General features: G+C 46.6%; 1 pseudogene; it reads right to left on the bottom strand.

Moving 5' to 3' along the window:
* Positions 1-13,354: 13,354 nt before the first annotated feature.
* Positions 13,355-14,169, bottom strand: LOC108539142 (prohibitin pseudogene; annotated as a pseudogene).
* Between the last annotated feature and the right edge of the window lie 5,758 nt (positions 14,170-19,927).

Genomic DNA, 19,927 nt, shown 5'->3' with positions numbered 1-19,927 from the left:
AAAAAAAAAAAAAAAAGGGGGAATAACCACCACCCCCCCAAAAAAAAAAAAAACACCACAAAAAAAAAAAAAAAAAAAAAAAAAAAAAAAAAAAAAAAAAAAAAAAAAAAAAATTTACCTGGGTGTGGTGGCATGCACCTGTGGTCCCAGCCACTGGGGAGGCTGAGGTGGGAGGATTGCTTGAGCTAGGGACGCAGAGATTGCAGTAAGCCAAGATCGCACCATTGCACTCCAGCCTGGGTGACAGAGCCAAACCCTGTCTCAAAAAAAGATAAAAATAAAAAATAAAAAAGCAGAGATGGGGGCAAGCGGCTGGGTATGCAAGCTTCCCTGAGCTCCCACAGTTCTTCACTGCCCCTCTCCTGTCTCACTGGGCACAGGCCACCTGGGGCTTGTGGTTGTTTTGCGCCAACCTAATATCTTGTTCTTCCCAACTGTTGAAGGCCAGTTGAAGCTTCTCTGTCCTCCACAGGGAACAGCATTGGCCTAAACCTGCAGACACCAACCATTGATTGCAAAGGGAAGTCAGCTCAGGTGAAACCACTGGTGAAGAATGATTCCAGCGTGGGGACACAGAGGCTGACATTTCTTGCTGTAGGTGATTTAATGTCCCTCAATATTTCACTCTCCCTGTAAGAGTGTGACACAGCCACATCCTTGTCAGGGCCTGAGGGAGGGTGGATAGACTTATCCATCCCATAGGGCATTGCTTGTGGCTGGGTGACTTTCTTATGCCAATGAGATTTTCATAGACACCGCACAAGCATTAGCCTGGAATGTGTCGGCGCTGCCAGGCCTGCCCTCTAATGCTCGTGATTTTTCCCACAAGATGAGCGTGCCCCAGGGAACTGCGGCTCCAACTGCAGGAGGAGAGGCATGTGGAGCACACATGGTTACAACCCTCAGCCTGGAGTCAAGCCCAGACTAGATCAGCCTAAGCCCAGCCAAGCCATGGGTGCAGGAGTGAAAAACAAATGCTAACTGTCCATGACATGGACTTTCAAAGGGGCATGTCATGATATGCAGCTCATCCCAGCAACAATGAAGATATTTCTCTATCAGTCAGTCAGTAAATAATTATTGACAAACAGTGTGCTAGGAAGGTGGAGTGATTTGAGTTGATTTGGTCCCTAATCTCACAGAGCTTACTTTCTAGAAGGGAAGACAGATGACGGATGAATAAATATAAATTATTCTATTAGGTTGGTGCAGCAGTAATCCCGGTTTTTGCCATTAAAAGTAATGGCAACAAAAAGCGGGAAGGAGCCGGTCCTGCAGTTCATTAAAAGTAATGGCAAAAGCTAAGATGACTTCTGCACCAACCTGATGGAATAATTCTGAGTGTACAAAATGCTGCAATGGGAAAGTTCCAAGTGCTAGGATAGCATCTAGCTACCTGGAGTCAAGAGATAGGCAGTCAACCTAACCAAGGTTAAATCCAAGTGATGGGGGCGGGCAGGGAGCAATATTTCAGTGGAGAGTCCAAAGAAGAATGGCAATTAGAAAACTGAACCCAGATGGTGAGAGGGGAAAGTGTTTCAGGCACAGAGAACAGCATGTGCAAAGGCCTATATGGGGAGGACATCATGTGTTCATTGATCTGAGGGGCGACCAGCAGGCTGGAGCTGAGCAGGTTGAGAAGAGGATGGGAGCCAGGGCAAGGGACCTCATGCAGAGGGTACAGAGCGTACAGCAGAGGCAAAGACCCAGACTCAGGCCTGCGCCTGTGTGGTTTGAGGAACTGACAGAGGCCTGTCCAGCAGGAAAGTAACAGCAGAGGGGAGACCGTAAGGCCAGGGCAGAGGGCAGGGCTGTGCTGGGCACTGTAGGCTGTGGATGGGAGCTGGCATTTATGCTCAGGTGATGGGAACATGTTAGAAGATTTTAAGGAGAGCAGTAACGTTTGGGGATAATATGTATTCTGGGAACCTCAACAAACTGAATTCATAGTTTGAATGTTCATAAGACTTCTGCACAGGCAGAGAGAAATAAGATCGTTTCTACAACTGTGAAATAATATAATATTTAAAAAATTACTAAGGTTTTTACATTTTTATTTATTTATTTGAGACGGAGTCTCGCTCTGTCACCCAGGCTTGAGTGCAGTGGTGCCATCTCGGTTCACTTCAAGCTCCGCCTCCTGGCTTCATGCCATTCTTCTACCTCAGCCTCTTGAGTAGCTGGGACTATAGACACCCGCCACCACGCCCGGCTAATTTTTTTGTATTTTTAGTAGAGACAGAGTTTCACCATGTTAGCCAGGATAGTCTTGATCTCCTGACCTCATGATCCACCTGCTTCGGCCTCCCAAAGTGCTGGGATTACAAGCGTGAGCCACTGCACCTGGCAAAAATTACTACGTTTTTAAAGGTCATTTCAAATGGTGGATTTCTATCTTACATTTGAACATAAGTAGATTGCAAGGTTGGGGAAAGTAGAAAAGTTTCCTGACTTTTGTGAACATAAAAGAAACATCAATTTGAAAGCAAAACATTTATTCATTCACTTTCTCTGCAGTTTTCTTTACTGCTGAATTTCATAAGAAGGGATTGTTCATGACGGTCATGGAGCTGGGGACCTGGGGAGGACTGGTGTTGTTCTAGTTTGAGGGTCATGGAGCTGGAGACTCAGGGAGGAGCTGGTGCTGCTGTTCTAGTCTGATGATCATGGAAATGGAGCCCTGGGAAAGAACTAGTGCTGCCACTGATGTATTAGGGTCTTGGAGCTGGAGATCCGGGTGGAGCTGGTGCTGCTGTTCTAGTTTGAGGGTTGAGGAGCTGGAAACCCAGGGAGGAGCTGGTGCTACTGCTGTTCAAATCTGAGGGTGATGGAGCTGGTGGAGCCTTGGGGAGGAGCGGTGCTGCCTTTCAAGTCTGAGAGTCACTGAACTGGGGGTCCAGGGAGGAGCTTATGTTGCTGTTGTAGTTTGAGGGTTGTGGAGCTGGAGGCCCAGGGAGGAGCTGGTGATGCTGTTTTAGTTTGAGGATTGTGGAGCTGGATATCTAGGGAGGAGCCAATGCCACCGTTCAAGTCTGAGAGTCCTGGAGCTGGAGGCCTGGGGAGGAGCTGGTGGTGGTGTTCTAGTTTAAGAATCATGGAGCTGGAGCCCTGGAGAGGAGCTGGTGCTGCCACTGATGTCTTAGGGTCGTGGAGCTGAAGATCCGGGAGGAGCTGCTGCTGCCATTCTAGTTTGAGGGTCATGGAGCTGGAGACCCAGACAGGAGTTGGTGCTACCGCTGTTCAAATCTGAGGGTGCTGGAGCTGGAGTCTTGGGGAGGAGTTCGAGCTGCCTTTCAAGTCTGAGAGTCGTTGAGCTAAAGGTCCAGGGAGGAGCTGGTGCTGTTGTTCTAGTTTGAGGGTCATGGAGCTGGAAACCTGGGGAGGAGCCAATGTTGATCTCCTTTGAGGGTCATGGAGCTGGAGATCCGAGGAGGAGCCGGTGTTCTTCTAGTTTGAGGGTCGTGGAGCCGGAGACCCGGGGAGGAGCTGGTGCTGTTGTTCTGGTTTGAGTGTCGTGAAGTTGGAGACCTGGGGAGGAGCCAGTTTTGTTCTAGTTTGAGAGTCGTGGAGCTGGAGACCCGGGGAGCAGCCGTTGTTTTTTTAGTTTGAGGGTTGTGAATCTGCAGACCCAGGGAGGAGCGCTGTTGTTCTAGTTTAAGGATCGTGGAGCTGGAAACTCGGGGAGGAGCCGGCGTTGTACTAGTTTTCAGGTTGTGGACCTGGAGACCTGGGGAGGAGTGGTATTGTTCTTGTTTTAAGGTCATGGAGCTGGAGACCCAGGGAGGAGCCACTGTTTTTTGTAGTTTTAGAGTCGTGGAGCTGGAGACCCAAGGAGGAGCCGGTGTTATTCCAGTTATAGAGTGGTGGAGCTGGAGACTTGAGGAGGAGCTTGTGTTGTACTAGTTTGAATGTTATGGAGCTGGAGATCCTGGGAGGAGCTGTGTTGCCCTTGTTTGAGGGTTGTGGAGCTGCAGACCCAGGAAGGAGCAGTGTGGTTCCAGTTTGAGGATTGTAGAGCTAAAGAACCAGGGAGGAGCTGGTGTTGTTCTCGTTTGAGGATTGTGGAGCTGGAGACCTGGGAAGGAGCTGGTGTTTTTGTTCTACTTTGGAGTTCATGGAGCTGGAGACCTGGGGAGGAGCTGGTGCTGCTGTTCATGTCTGAGGGTTGTGGAGCTGGAGACCTGGGGAGAGGCTGGTGCTGCTGTTCATGTCTGAGGGTTGTGGAGCTGGAGACCCGGGGAGAGGCCAGTGCTGCTCTTCATGTCTGAGGGTCATGGAGCTGGAGATCTGGGGAAGAGTTGTTGCTGCCATTCAAATCTATGAGTCCTGGAGCTGGAGCCCTGGGGAGGAGCCTGTGCTGCCATTCATGTCTTAGGTTCATGGAGCTGGAAACCCAGGGAGGAGGCTGCTGTTCTAGTTTAAGGATCATGGAACTGAAGACACGGACAGGAGCTGGTGCTACGGCTGTTTAAATCGGAAGGTCGTGGAGCTGGAGCCTTGGAGAGGTGCTGGTGCTCCCTCTCAAGTCTGAGAGTCACTGAGCTGGAGATCTAGGGAAGAGCCACTGCTGCTGTCGTAGTTTGAGGATCGTGGAGCTGGAGACTGGGGGGGAGCTGGTGCTGCAGTTCAAGTTTTATGGTTGTGGAGCTGGAGACCTAGGGAGGAGCTAGTGCTACCACCATGTAAGTCTGAGGGTCGTGAAGCTACTGGCCCTGGGGAGGAGCCAGTGCTACAGTTGAGGTTTGAGGGTCAGGGAGTTGGAGACTTAGGGAGTAGCCGATGCTGCTGTTCTAATTGAGGATCTTGAAGCTGGAGCCTTGGGGAGGAGCCACTGCTGCCTCTCAAGTCTGAGAATCATTGAGCTGGAGGGGAGCTGGTGCTGCCGTTGTAGTTTGAGGATAGTGGAGCTGGAGACCTGAGGAGAAGCTGGTGCTACAGTTGAAGTTTAAGGGTTGGGGAGCTGGGGAGCTGGAGATCTTGGGAGGAGGCAGTACTGCTGTTTAAGTCTGAGGGTCATGGAGCTAAACATGGAGCCAAATCTGGGGAAGCAGAGAGAGAGAGGGTTACAGGACACCACTTAAAACTGTAGATGTAGCTGTACCCCGAGCAAGTTAAGCTTGGGAGCTTCTCAATTCCAGTGATTAATACATTCTTTTTCCTCTTACACAGTTTGGATTTGTTTTCTGTCTCATGAGACAGAAAGACAATGATTAATACCCTTAGGAATTGAAAAGCTTAAAAAAACTAAATGATGTTGGTAACAATATAATAGAAATTAAACCATCATTATCCTGACTGAGACAAAATTACACACACACACTATATATATGTGTATTATATATATATTTTTTCAATCAGTTAGTAAAATTAAAAATGAATTGAAAAATAGACCCAAGCAAAGCTGTAAGATCTTGTTTCATGGAGAAGCAATGGAGGACAGAGATTAATCTGAGAGTTGCTGTTAATGGAGAAACTGAGAACTTACCATTTTTCCTGTGAGGTTTTGGTGCAGAATGATATTCTGTAAGTTCTGGCAGCTGAGTCACTTTGCACGGCCTGGTGATACAGTAGGTGTCACAGAAGGACCCTGACCCAGCTGATCCTGCCTCTCTGCTATGATGAGTGTGGCCTCAGATCCCCAACAACTGACCAACTGACCGTATCTTGAGAGGAGACCAGGCCCATAAGCACAAGGGTATCCATGGTGAGGTTCCATGGATGGAACACTATGGATGTTCCTGATGTTCCTTCCTGATGTGGATCTGCCATCTTGTTATTTAATGGATCTTGTTTATAACTGTCTTCTAAATATTGAATAGAAAAATGTATTTGTATAATATGGGTAAGGTATAAAGAATATCAATGCGTTGGACACCCAGGACCTCCACCAAGTTTAGGGAATAGAATCTAAAGAGACTTAACTTTGGATGCTCCCCGGAGGCCCCTCCTGAATCCCAGTCCCTTCCCTTCTACAGAGGGAATCATTTTTTGCTTTAGTCTTTATTATTCCAGTACTTTTTTTCATAGTATGTTTCTTTCACCATGTATGTGTACATCCCTAAACAATATGCCATTTAGTTTTTGAACTTTCTGTTGTCTTTGAGACAGGGTCTTGCTCTGTTGCCTCAGCTGCAGTTTTTGAACTTTGATGTGAAGGAATTCTTTTGTGTGAATGCATTGGGTCTGAGCATTTGCTCAATGTCTATTTTTGTCCTCCATTCTCTTCCTGAGACCCATCCACATTGACGTGATTCATTTTCATTGCTGCGTGATCTCCCGTGCTATGAGGGGAACATGGGAAATGTCTCTATTTTCCTGTTGATGAGTGTTTGGCCAGGTTGGGCCCCTTAGGACTGTGTTGCTAGAACGTTCTTGAGCATTTCTTTTATACACAAATGCAAGTTTCTTCTGGTCAGTAGCTTTCAATTTTTAAAATTTCCTCCCTGGTAATAAATATAATTTTCCTCATAACCCACAACACACATCCTTTCATATACAAGAATACAACAACAACAAAAAGTTCACAACCATTCTTATCAGGGGCTGAATGTTCTTGTTGCTTTCCATTCTCCCCAACCGTTTCATTTACTGGATTGTGGGATTTTTGCCAGTTTGGTGGGTGTCACGTGATACCTCATCCTGTTAGGCTGAGACCCTCTTCATGTTTTTATTGGTCATTTCTTCACATTTCCTCTTCTGTGAAGGGCTGGTTCAACTCTATTGCCCATTTTCCCTTTAGTTGTCTGAATTTTTGTCTTTTTCTTTTATTATTATTATTTGAGACAAAGTCTCACTCTGTCACCCAGGCTGAAGTGCAATGGCACGATCTCAGCTTACTGCCACCTGTGCCTTCCAGGTTCAAGCAATTCTCCTGCCTCAGCTTCCAGAGTAGCTGGGATTACAGGTGTGCACCCAAACTCTCCTGACAGCCTGCCCGTCACCCACTCCTCGTTTCTAGATCACCAGGAATTCAAGACTTAGCAAATCCAGAGGCCTCCAGCAGATCAGAATGATGCCATAGACTCAGCATCTCATGAGATTTAATCCCTTTGGCAATAATCCTATCGCTGGAATTTCTTGAAATGCTTTGCCATTTTCTCTTGTGCTACCTAATGGAAGAATCTTTGCACTTAAAGTTTTAACTTAGTGAAAAAGAAATCTCAACCAAAAGAACATTTTCTGTCATCTTCTTTGGTTGTGGAAAAGCAGATGCTTCTCTAAACTATGATTTTGTTCTTCTAAAGCGTTGCCACTAAAATACCATGGCTGACTTCAGAACACCAGGGATTCTTTACATGTCCTGAATCAGAATTTTCTAATTTGTTCATAAGAAAATATAAAGCCATGATTCTTTCCTTTAGTAATTTATCTGCTACTGATATTTAGTTAAAAATCTCTATTTTTTTGTTTTTTTGAGGGACGGAGTCTCATTCTGTAGCCCAGCCTGGAATGCTGTGGAGTGATCTGGGCTCGCTGCAAGCCTCCTGTGTTCCTGCCATTCTCCTGCCTCAGCCTCCCGAGTAGCTATGACTGCAAACGCCTGCGCCACACCCTGCTAATTTTTTTTTTTTTTTTTTTTTTTTTTTTAGTAGAGACGGGATTTCACTGTGTTAGCCAGGATAGTCTCGATCTCCTTGACCTCGTGATCCACCTGCCTCTGCCTCCCAAAGTGCTGGGATTACAAGTGTGAGCCACCGCACCTGGCCAAAAATCCCATTTTCTAAAATATTTATTGGCTTTCAAATTTCGTGTTATAATCCAGTAGAGAATTAATGGAATTTCATTCTTTCCTCATGTGATCGAGTAATGAACTAGAGATTCCGCTAGACTATTTGGGAAGAAGGTAACCTAACAATACTTCTAAACTAGAGATTCCGCTAGACTGTTTGGGAAGAAGATAACAATACTTCTAAATTACAGGTCCTCTGACCGTCAGTCTTGAACATTGTCCTGATACCCTGGACAGACATCAATGTTCCTATTCTTAAAAAACATGACGGGCTGGGCACAATGGCTCACGCCTGTAATCCTAGCACTTTGGGAGGCCAAGGTGGGTGGATCACCTGAGGTTGGGAGTTCGCGACCAGCCTGACCAAAATGGAGAAACCCCGTCTCTACTAAAAATACAAAATTAGCCAGGCATGGTGGTGGGCGCCTGTAGTCCCAGCTCTCCAGCTACTTGGGAGGCTGAGGCAGGAGACTCGCTTGAACCCCGGAGGCAGAGGTTGCAGTGAGCCGAGATCACACCACTGCACTCCTGCCTGGGCAATAAAACTCTGTCTCAAAAAAAAAAAAAAAAAAAAAAACTGACTTATTCTGGTTTGGCTGCAGCATACTACAGCCTGGGCAGTGATGCTCCTTGTCATTCCTCAGCCCTGACCACACCTACTTCTATAAGAAATAATCCCCACATCAGATTAATCTCTCTTTCTAAGAGTTGTTTTATTCCCCTGTGGACAAAAGATCAGATTTGGAGTGTATAAAAAACTGCCACAAATAAATAAGAATATATCTAATTCTCCTAAGATTGGTCAAATGCCATGAGCAGTTCAGAGATTCTGAAGAAGCCCATGAAAGATTTGACATGTCCCACATAATCAAGATAACACCCATGAAAGAACAATGAAATGCCCTCTCACACCCATTCTACTGACAAGTGTTTAAATCTGTCTACACCAGGTGGTGGGCAGGAAGTGGAGAGACCTCTCCCATTGTGGGTAGGAGTCTTTATTGAATGATTCCTTTGACATAGACTCAGGTGGTATCCAGGATAGTGTACGCTGTACTCATTTCACTACTCGGCAATCTGAGTCAGTTCCAGGCTCCAAGCACGTTCTAGAAAGCATGAAGATATTTGGTTGTTTACTTTACTGTTGTTTTCATAATAAAAAGTTAGCAATAAAACATTCCACTGAAGTACAGCATGTTTTCTCACGTTGGTGTTCGATTTCTCTTTCTATGACAGACTAGAACATCTGAACTAGCAAAAAATTAAGCAACCAACATGCTGGATAAAAAGATGTTAAATCTTTCAAATATATTAATGAGGACTTCTGAGTGACACACAATAAGAAGTACTGCATCAATCCAAATCTCTCCTCATATTTCCAGAAATACAGAGGTCAAATAATGGGGCAAATAAAACACCCTGATCTATATTTTCAGTAAAATAAGTAGATAAAAAATGCCTAAATCCATCAGATCCTTGCCTGTAAAACATAATCAAAACAACTGGTGAATTTTGAGTGATGTCTGAGCATGAGATGGATGTAATGTAGGAATATGAAATCTGTTTTGGTGATTGTATTGTGCTTATTAGGAGAGTGTCGTGGTTTGTAGGAAGAACACTAAAGTATGGAGCATGAGGTGGTGTCATTAAAGATGAGGCATCAGCGTGGCAGCTCGCTCTCAAATAGTGCGGGCAGAGAAGTTCTCTGGATTCTACTTGCAAATACTTTGCAATTCTTGCTTGTTTCAAATTGTTTTTTTGTTTTGTTTTGTTTTTTTTTTTACTAGTTGAAAATAGGAACTTAAGAAAAATGTACTTCTCAGAAACTGATGTAAAGATATAAATACCTCAATAAATCCATTATGGTTTCTTCTCCTCCTCCGAAGCCAGGGCCTCCAGGTGTTTCCCTCTCACCCTCTGTTCTCTGCTTCAGGCAGCTTCTCCTGCCTTCTCCTCTCCTGCAGGCAACTCCTAGGTCCTTCTAGAGTCTGAAGCAGCTCAGCCCAAAACAGGAGCTGGGGTCATTCAGGTTCACAGGCCCTGACCCTCACTTGAATTCAGGAGCTGGCAGGAGGTGAGTCAGAAAAAAGGCTTAACAGCTATTCTGAGATTAGATCAGCTGTCTTAGCTGCCTAGGTGTGTGTATGTGTATGCACTATATGTGTGCATGTGTGTCTGTATCTGTTTATGTGTGTATGTATGTTTCCATGGATTTTCTGCCTGGAACTCATGACTGTAATAGGAATTTCCCACACATCCTCCCTGTCCCTTCTCACTTCCTGACATCTCTTCTTCTCTGATCCTCTATGGTAAAACCCTCCTGGCCTACTCCTGGTACTATCTTCTTGCCACCAGGCTTTCCGTTCTGACGCATCCTCTGGAGAGAGAGAGAGAGAGAGAGAGAGAGAGAGAGAAATTGCCTATCACCAGTATGCAACTGGCAAGCCAACAATCTGCAGTGTGGGCCACCCGGCTGGAGACCCAGGAGAGCTGATAGGGCACGTGCAGTCTGCTGGATAATTTTTCTTTTTTGGAGAGGTCAATCTTTTAGATGTTTTCAAGACTTCCACTAATTAGATTCAAGCTGACCTCCTTACAGGGGTAATCTGCGTTACTTAACATTCACCAATTTAAACATCAATCTCATCCAAATCACCTTCCAGGTTGACACATGATATCACACCTCCCTAGGCTAAATTATTTCCCCCTCTTGTGTCCTGAACCCACAGTGAGAGGATTTCACTGTGTGAGATTGTATTGAATGAAGAAAATGTGGTCCACATACACCATGAAAATCTGTGCAGCCATGAAAGACAACAAAATGAAGTTCTTTCCAGCATCATGGATGGACCTGGAGGCCATTATCATAAGCGACCTAACACAGAAGTAGAAAACCACATGCTGCATGTTCCCATTTACAAGTGGGAGCTAAACATTGAATACACATGAATGTAAAGATGGAGACACTGGAGATCACCAGACGGGAGCGGGGAGGGGAACATGGACTGAAGAACCACCTGTTGGGTACTATGCTTACTGGCTGAGTGATGGAATCACTGGGGCCCCGAGCCTCAGCCTCCCACAATTGACCCATGTGACAAATCTGCATGTGTACCCTTTACAATAAGAATTGAAATAAAAAATGAATAAATAATTAAAATGACATGAGGCCAAAAAGTAATGAAGTGACAGGAGCGAGAGAGCACTGCACTATGAACTCTATACCTGCTCTAAAAATACACACTCTAGTCATTTAAAATAATTCTAAGGTGTATGATCATAATTTTATAAAAATTACATATGATTGCACCAGAATCCTAACATTGAACACTGCGCAATGGAATTTCAGATGATTTCCACCTTGTTCTTTATACCTTTCTTTTTTGTCATATTTTCCGGTGATATTGTTTATCCTCCAGAAGTCATTGCTTCCAAGCGTCCCCTTCTGCACCCACCTCCTCCTTTTCTACTGTCCACACAGCCCTTCCTCTGACCTGACACTGTGGCTTCCTTGGCAATGAAGGCACAGGAGCTGCATTCAGCCTCAGGAGAGAGGAGGACGCAGGGCAGGTTGTACAGAGGTCTCGGCATTGCAGAGGAACCTAACAGCACCCAGTTTCTAGTGCAGAGAGCTGCGTTTCTCCACCATGTTAGCTACAACCAAGCCAACTTTGCCCCTTTCCTGATTGTTTTTTTTTTCTCACTCTTCCCAACTCCTACTTGAAAATTCATATGCTTCCACCTAACATTTCTTTCTACTTCTTGTTTTCACAATATATTCTGACTTACTGTGCCCAGAAAACACTGGTCCCACCATGTCCCAAGTTACCATCTAAAGTGTAGTGAGTGAATGAACAAGAAAGAGGCCCCTGCCCCAATCACTGCCTCTCATTTATTCACTCACAGGGTAAGTACAGCCTCAGAACCAACAATGGACTGTGCTACAGATGCTTCCCTGAGGAAAACAGATAAAATCCCTGCTGCAGTGAGGACAGCAGGTGAACATAATGAGCAGGTGCATTGCATCGGACGTAGGAAGGTGACAAATGATTCAGGAGGCAGGGAACAAGGTTGTGGGGAGGAAGACTGGGAGGGGAGCCCCCAGCTCCTCAGTAGTCTGAACAGGAAGGTTTCCCAAGAAGGTGATCTGTGAGTCCTGTCTTCAAGGAGGTGAGCATTCCCGCAGGAGGCAGAGCCGGTGAATATAGCCTGGAGTGGTCCAGGGAAAATCCAGAAAGTCTGGGTGTGGTGGCTCACATCTGTAATCCCAGCACTTTGGGAGGCCAAGGTGAGTGGATCACGAGGTCAGGAGATCAAGAACATCCTGGCCAACATGGTGAAACCCTGTCTTTACTAAAAGTACAAAAATTAGCTGGGCATGGTGAGGCGTTCCTGTAGTCACACTCAGGAGGCTGAGGCAGGAAAATCACTTGAATCCAGGAGATAGAGGTTGCACTGAGCCGAGATTGTGCCACTGCACTCCAACCTGGGGACGGAGCGAGACTCTCTCAAAAAAGCAAAACAAAATAAACAAAAAAGAAATACCGGAGAACATATTTTGTAAGTAATTAGGACCAAACAATCTATTTATCACCAAGCAATTTAATCATGATTTAAGAAAATATTTCACATGAATTGAAAAAGTGGTATGTTTATTTCATTTTTTTAAATTTTTGAGCTGAAAGGGCCGGGGATCATTAATTGACAGCAGTTTATACACATTTGTTTCCTTCCCACAGTTGTTTCCTTCCCAGAGCAGGCACAGAGTCCTTGAGAAGGGCAGTCTCTGAACGAGGGAGCCAGGAACGCAGGTCAGACATATCCTTGGCAGCACATCTAACCCCAACAGTATACAATCCTTCAAGTTGGAATTCCATTGGGTATGTGAAAGGGACCAAGGTGGGGGATAGAGAGGAAGTCTTCGACAGGACTCACATCTCAGTCCAGGCCTCCTCACTGTCCAAGTCCATCCAAGTTTTAGGACCCTGGGGGGCAACAATCAGGCCCACCCACCTCAACAGGGGCAGATTCTTCCATCTGTGTCCAGTTCACACACACCTGCTTCTGCTGGTTGCACAGTTCGAGAGAATTGGCCTTACAGTAAGAGAGGGACCACATCCTTTCTGCCCCTCCCCGGCATCTCTCTTCAGCAGCATCTGTGCAGGAACCACTGGGAAGATGGAGGCCTGCCTTCTCAGTTCAGCCACGTGTGCCCTCGTCTGCAAATCTTCCATCAGCAACAGGATGGAGGCCACATGTGGGCCCAGGCAGACACCTGTGTTCCCCAGTCCGTCACCCACTGTCCTGTCCTGGCTGTGTGCTGCCAACTGCTGGTGCCCAGGCCAGAGCTCCAGCAGGCCCCGAATTGGGACCTAAAGTCAGTTTGCATAGGCACTTGGCAATTTTTGGTAGGGAGATAGATGAAAAAGTGATGGATGTGAGAAGAATGAGTTTCATTTGATAGACTAATTAGAGATCTGAAGTGATTTTACCTTTATTTTCTTCACTTTAAGCCAATCATGAAATTTCACAGTGATTTCCAGGAAAGAGGTAGAAGGAAAGCAGTGTTAAGAATCATCGGGTCGGTGGCCAGTTGACCCAGGGAGGCGCAGGCAGGGTGGGCTCTCACTGGGGCAGCTGGAGGAGCATGGACTGCGCCGCCGGCAGGTAGGTGATGTTCCAAGAGAGTGAGAGCTGGTACGCGGTGTCCTCCACAGCTTCCAGCTTGCAAGGTTCCATCAGGCCGTCCCCTGCGGTGGCCAGTGAGTTGGCAATCAGCTCAGCTTCCTTGGAGTCACCCTCTGCAGAGATGATGGCTGCCTTTTTCTGCTGCTCAGCCTTTCCCACCACAAATCTGGCCCTCTCTGCTTCCTGCTGAGCCACAAGTTTGGCTTCCATTGCTTCTGTGAACTCCTTCCTGAAGGTCAGATGGGTCCAGGACACTTCGTCCAGGATAAGCCCAAAGATGACTGCTCACTCTGTATGGTCGTCACTCACCTGCCTGGAGACCAGCTCTCTCTGGGTGATTAGTTCAGCAACAAAGTGAGCCACCACTAACTTGAGGATCTCGGTCCTGATGGACAGCAGCACAAGCTCATCATAGTCCTCTCCGATGCTGGTGAAGATGGGAGAAAGCTGGCTAGCAATGGGCCAGAAGAGGATGTGCAGTGTGATGTTGACATTCTGTAAATGTTTGCTACCAGTGTTGACTGGCATAGTACATGGTCGAAAATGGCAGTCAAAGATCATTGGTTTCTGTACCCATGGAAGGAGAAAGTGAGTCCTTTCCCTACCACAATGTCCTGTACTCCACGGAATGGGTCAAAGATGACAGCTCTGTGCCCAGCATCCACATTATATAAGGCAGAGTTCACCACACCTCCTGCAACAGCCAAGGCCAGGCCAAACTTGCCAATGGGCTCGAACTCTTTGGCAGCCATATTTTCTTCTGCTGGATCCTCTCACACCTGTTTCTACTCTGACCTCCACATGAATTGCCCCTATTTCATTCTTAAATAAGCACAAGTGTTTACTAATTGACATGTGTGTCTGCTGGGCATTGAGCAACTTCTCAAACCTTGGAAGCAGATTGGGCACAGCCACCATCATTTCTTATTTCATACCAATTTTTGCAGGGGTTCATTTTTTTTTATCACAGCAACTGTTGAAATCATAGATTGTAAAAATACCATGACATCTAAAGCAATGTTGCATAGTCTAATGATGAAACTATAAAATACCTTGGAGTAGTACTTCCTAGCAGTGTCCAGAAGATAGCACTTCTCATCTTTCAAATAGTTCAGTAAGCCCAGAGGGATTGCTTACAGTGAATTTGTGCCCTGAGCTCCTTGGCACACAGCTTGGGATCCACAGCCAAGGGCTTACAGAGAAGACAAAACAGACGTTGACATCATGGTGGATGAGGGGGTCAATAAATGGTTCCTTTTTAGGGGTTGGGGCAGTTCCTCCCACCCTGCAGATCAAGATGCTCTGACAGCAAAGAGCAGAGGGGTGTGCTCTGGTGGCCCAGGAGTTCTGCCCAAGGGGAGAGGGTTCTTTTTTGCTGCAGTGAAAACCAACAGGACACTGCTTTATCACAGGACCAAGGGGACCAAGAAGGAAGATCAGAGTGAGGAGCTGTCTGAGTGTTTAAGATCACACAGTAACATCCTGTTTGATGGCTTCAGAAATCCTTCATGAGCTGGGAGACAGCACCCAAGGTTACAGGTGAGTGGGCAGGATGGGCCAGACATAACAACTCTTGAGATGACAACCAGGTTCTCCCTAGTGTTTATGTGTCTTTGTGTGTGCACGTGTATGTGTGTGTCTGTCTCTGTATTTCTGCTTGCATTTGTGTATGTGTGTGTGTTCGGGTGAGTGTGTGTGTGTGCATGTGTGGTGGGGAGGTGAGAAACTATGCATGCATGTCTGTGTGTGTGTGTGTGTGCATGCATGTCTGTGTGTGTGTGTGATAACATGCATGCATGAATGGTGAATTGATTTCCTGGTTGATTTGCTGTGGATGGAGACGGGGACTCCAGGGAGGTTCCTGCCCACCTCGCCTTCCCTATCTTCTCTCCTGACATTCCCTCCTCCCTGTGGGAAAAGTCTCCTTCAGGAACTGAGGGTTGATTACTGCAGACTTCTCACAGCTCCGCAAATTTCCGTGATATTTGCATCCCCTGGCCTCCCGCTCATGCTTATCCCTCTGCTGTGTGTCCTATCTTCTCCTCCCACCTGGCCGCACTGTATTCTTCCTATTCCTATAAGAACAGTCTGAAATGCCACCTCTCAAGAAGCCTCCATGCAACTCCCCAGGCAGAATGAGTCACCCCCTCTTCTGCCCTCTGATAGCCCCAACCAACTCAAGGACATCACATAAGCAGCAGCTGCATGGCTGTTTGTTTCTGTCCCTGGATTCTACATGCCTTGAGGACTGGACACATCCATCACCCACGTGTAAACCCAGCACCTAGCACGGTGGCTGCCATATGATAGGATTTAAGACACATCAGAGGAATCTAATAATCAGACTATCCCAGGGCTGCTAGAACTCAGAAAGGGATCCCCATAGCTCAGGGGATTAGACAAAGGTCTTCATTTCTGTTCTTTCCAGCACCAACCCTCATGGCTCCACTCGTCCCTACTCCTTCCTCCTATTAAGATTGGCTGATCAGGAGAGGGGTAGGGGCAGGAGCAGCTACACCTGGTCTCTTCCACCTCCCACGGTGGGGTGCACCCTTGTTGGGAACTGGTGAGCATGATAGCCCCTTGGCGTAGAGGATCTGGAGCCTAGGAGCCCCACAGAGACCAGGAGGAGCTGTGTAGCCACTTGCAGAGACAGCCAGAGAGTGCTTCAGGACTGCATGGAAATCTGGAGAAGCGGGGAGCACAGGACCCTCTTTTGTGGGTCATGAGATATTTAGGTTGGGTCATGTCTACAAAAGAGGGTGTCACTTATCAATACTTTTACCTCTTTACCCCTTCCAGGTCAGAGTGGGTGCTTTACTTGTTTTTATGGATTACTGTGTCAATCAAAATGAGAGGTCAGAATCACCTTAAAGATTTGAAACATTTTCCAGATTTGACAAATGTAGCACATTTTAATGCTACTTCTATTTTAGGAATCTGTGGGCTGAAAGAAATATTTTTAATTGTATAGCATTACCCAATTACTATATAAGGATTTTAAAAATCTACCATAATGAAAGAACACATTTTATTGTATAGCATTACCCAAATTACTTACACAGGATTTAAAAAATCTACATAATGTCTTACAACCATGTGAAAAGTAAAAACTCAAATGCAATAACTTTTTGGGCCAGGAGGGGTGGCTCTTGCCTGTAATCTCAGAAATTTGGGAGGCCCATGCGGGAGGATCGCTTGAGGCTAGGAGTTGGAGATCAGCCATGGCAACAGAGTGAGACCCTGTCTGTACAGAAAATTTTAAAATAGAACAAGGGTAGTAGCACATGACTGTAGTCCCAGCTCCTCAGGAGGCAAGGGTGGGAGGATCACTTGAGCCTGGGAGTTTGAGGTTGCAGGCAGTTGTGGTGGTGCCACTGCACTCCAGACTGGGTGACAGAGTGAGAGCCTGTCTCAAAGAAAACAACAACAACGGCAGCAAAAACAGCAGATGTAAGAAAAAAAGTTAAACACCAATAAGCTAAGTTGACAGGAGACTTGTGGAACCACAATGATCAATTTATGCAATTTCTTAATTTTGAGGTATTCAGGGGTCTGTTGAGTGTCAGTATTCTCAGAAAGTTCCATCTTATGAAATATAATTTGATCTGTTGAATCCACTCCTTAATCCAGGTCCTCTGAGAAGCAGATGCCTACATGGGATTCACATGAGGAGATTTCATTGGTGGAAACCCTGGAAGAACCATTCAGCAGGATGCACTTCTGAAGCCAAGTGCAGGAGGAAGGGACAGGAGGTTGCGCAGGTGCATCCTACACTACAGTGAATGGTGCTGGGACAACTGGATGGCACATGCGGAAGAATGAAGCATACCCCTTCCTTACAGCACACACAAAAAGTAGCTCTTCATGAATGCCAGATGTCCTCCTAAAACATGAAACTATGAAAGTCTCAGAAGAAAATACAGCAGTAAATGTTTGTGACCTCAGATTTAGCAAAGGCTTCTTAAGTACTGTATACCAATAGCACAAATGGCAAAATACAAGGTAGTTTAATTTCATTTCATGCAAATGCAAAACTTCTGTGCTTCAAAAAGGACTCCATTTAGAAGGTTAAAAAAAAAACCTTACAGAATGAGAGAAAATATTTAAAAATCATATGTCTGGTGAGGGACTGGTATGCTGAATATGTAAAGAACTCTTACAGATCAATGTTATGAAGTGCAATAACCCAATTTAAATATATGCAATGAATTTGAACAGACATTTCTCAAAAGTGAGTCAGGTACACTACATTATGGTCTCAAAACAATAGAAAATTTTAGGCAGCAGTTTCAGGTGACAAGCAAAAAGAATCCATTGAAGTATCTGCAGAGGCTCTGGACTGATAAGATGCTGCAAAACGGCATGTGGACCAAGCCGACTAAGAACTAGTGGACCCAACATGGCCCCGGATTTGACCTAGGTTTCACCTGGGACCTCATCACATGCTGATTAACATACTAAACACCCAACAGCCAGCTCCCTAGCAGCTCTGAGAATACCCATTTTTGGTGTGAAAATGGGTTGCACCACAGTTCTGAGAAATCTCCACCTTCTTCCAGGAATTTTTATAAATATTCCACTCCTTGGTTGAAGAAACTCAGAAAGGTGACAGTCACAAACCCCCTTGCACCTCTCTCTTGAGTTTCCCTGCACTCCCTTCACTGCAGTATGTACTTTTCCTTTTACAATAAATCTCTGTCATTTCTCTATTTCCTACTGGTCCTTGAATTCACTGGCTGGAGTCGAGGTCCCATCAGTGTTCGGGGACCTCCCCTTGCCCACTGGCATCAGAAGAAGAATGCAAATGACAGTGAGCCCAGGAAATGGTTTTCAGTATGCACAGCCCTCCGGGAAGTGCCAATCGCACCCACAAGGGGACACCTCACCCCGCTAGAATGGCTGACCCCGAACACAGTAAGGGTGGAGGGGGTGGGGCCTATGTTCCTTACAGGGCAGAGAGCAGGAGATGGAGAGTCCGTGGAGTCTGGGGGTTGTGTGTGTGTCACTCTCTCCCCATTTTCGAGGCGGGGATTTTTCCCTGTTCTCTGGTGCTGCCTGCTTCCTTCCTCTCCCTTTCTCCCACCCTCCCTCCCATCTTTCATTTCCAACCATCCCAAGGTTTTCTCTACTTCACGACATCAATGCTTAAGGCCTCCAGCCCAGTGGAGAAACCAGGAGCTCTGGACTGCAAGCAACAGGGTCAGGGAGGTGACAATGGGAATCCCCTGCTGGATCCTGGACACTCAGGACCTAGTGCATCGCAGCAGCCCCAGGGCAAGGAGGATGGGGGGCTCCTCATGGGGGCCACACTGTCAGATCCCCACTTATCCGAGCAGGATGGTGATGTCTCCACACTGAGCCAGTGGCAAAGTCCCCACGAGGATGAAGCAGGAACTTCTTGCTTCTCACCCCCACCAGGCCCCACATTTCCTGGTTCCTGCTGTCTCAGGAACTGCCTATTCCTTACTGCGACCGGTGAGTCCTCCTGGGTCTTCCAAAAACAGTTTCATCCTGAGGCTCCAGACCCGGAAGCCAAGGGGCATTGGCTGACAGCAGGGCACCCACTGTGCTGTCTCCACCAGTCAGGAATCAGGCCTGGAGCTCAGGGACAGTGGGGGCCCTGGGAGGAGTGCACAGAACCATACCAAGACTCAGGGCCTGTCGAGCTCCAGAGGGTTTAGCAAATTTAGGCCTGTTTCAGACGGTGTCTCTAGTCCTGTGGGGCTCCGGGGTCTCTAGTCCTATGGGGCCCCTACGGTGCGTGGTGTGCAGACAGCAGGAGCTCAGGCATATGCGGCCCTCATGTTTGGATCAGGCAGCAGGTTGGTGGCTCCAGATGTGTCAATGAGAAGGAGTTTCCATCCACTGGAGAAGAGCAGAGAGACTGGATGTAACCTGTCATGCTTTTGAGACCAAGCCTGCACGTATACATCCAGATGGTGTGAGGCAACCAAAAAGTACAAAAGAAGTGAAACAGCCAGCTTTTGTCTTAACTGATTGACCAACCTTATGACATTCCATTATGACTTGTTCCTACTCTGCCCCAACTCCCATCTGAGCAGTTGATCCACCTTGTGACATTGTTCTTCTGGACAATGAGTCTTATGATCTCCCCACCATGCACCTTGTGAACCCCTCCCCTTCTGACAGTAGATAACCACCTTTAACTGTAACTTTCCACTGCTTACCTCAGTCCTATAAAACTGCCCCATCCCTATCTATCTCCCTTTGCTGACTCTCTTTTCGGACACAGCCCACCTGCACCCAGGTGATTAAAAAGCTTTATTGCTCACACAAAGCCTGTTGGTGGTCTCTTCAAACGGACGCACATGACATTTGGTGCCATGACTCAGATCAGGGGACCTCACTTGGGAGATCAATCCCCTGTCCTTCTGCTCTTTGCTCCATGAGAAAGATCCACCTATGACCTCAGGTCCTCAGACCAACCAGCCCAAGGAACATCTCACCAATTTTAAATCGGGTAAGCGGCCTCTTTTTACTCTCTTC

This window comes from Rhinopithecus bieti, unplaced genomic scaffold (assembly GCF_001698545.2).
Source record: "Rhinopithecus bieti isolate Rb0 unplaced genomic scaffold, ASM169854v2 scaffold_16097, whole genome shotgun sequence".
Classification (NCBI taxonomy): Eukaryota; Metazoa; Chordata; class Mammalia; order Primates; family Cercopithecidae; genus Rhinopithecus; species Rhinopithecus bieti.
Note: the sequence above shows the minus strand (reverse complement) of the source record. Positions and strands in the feature narration are given on the sequence as shown.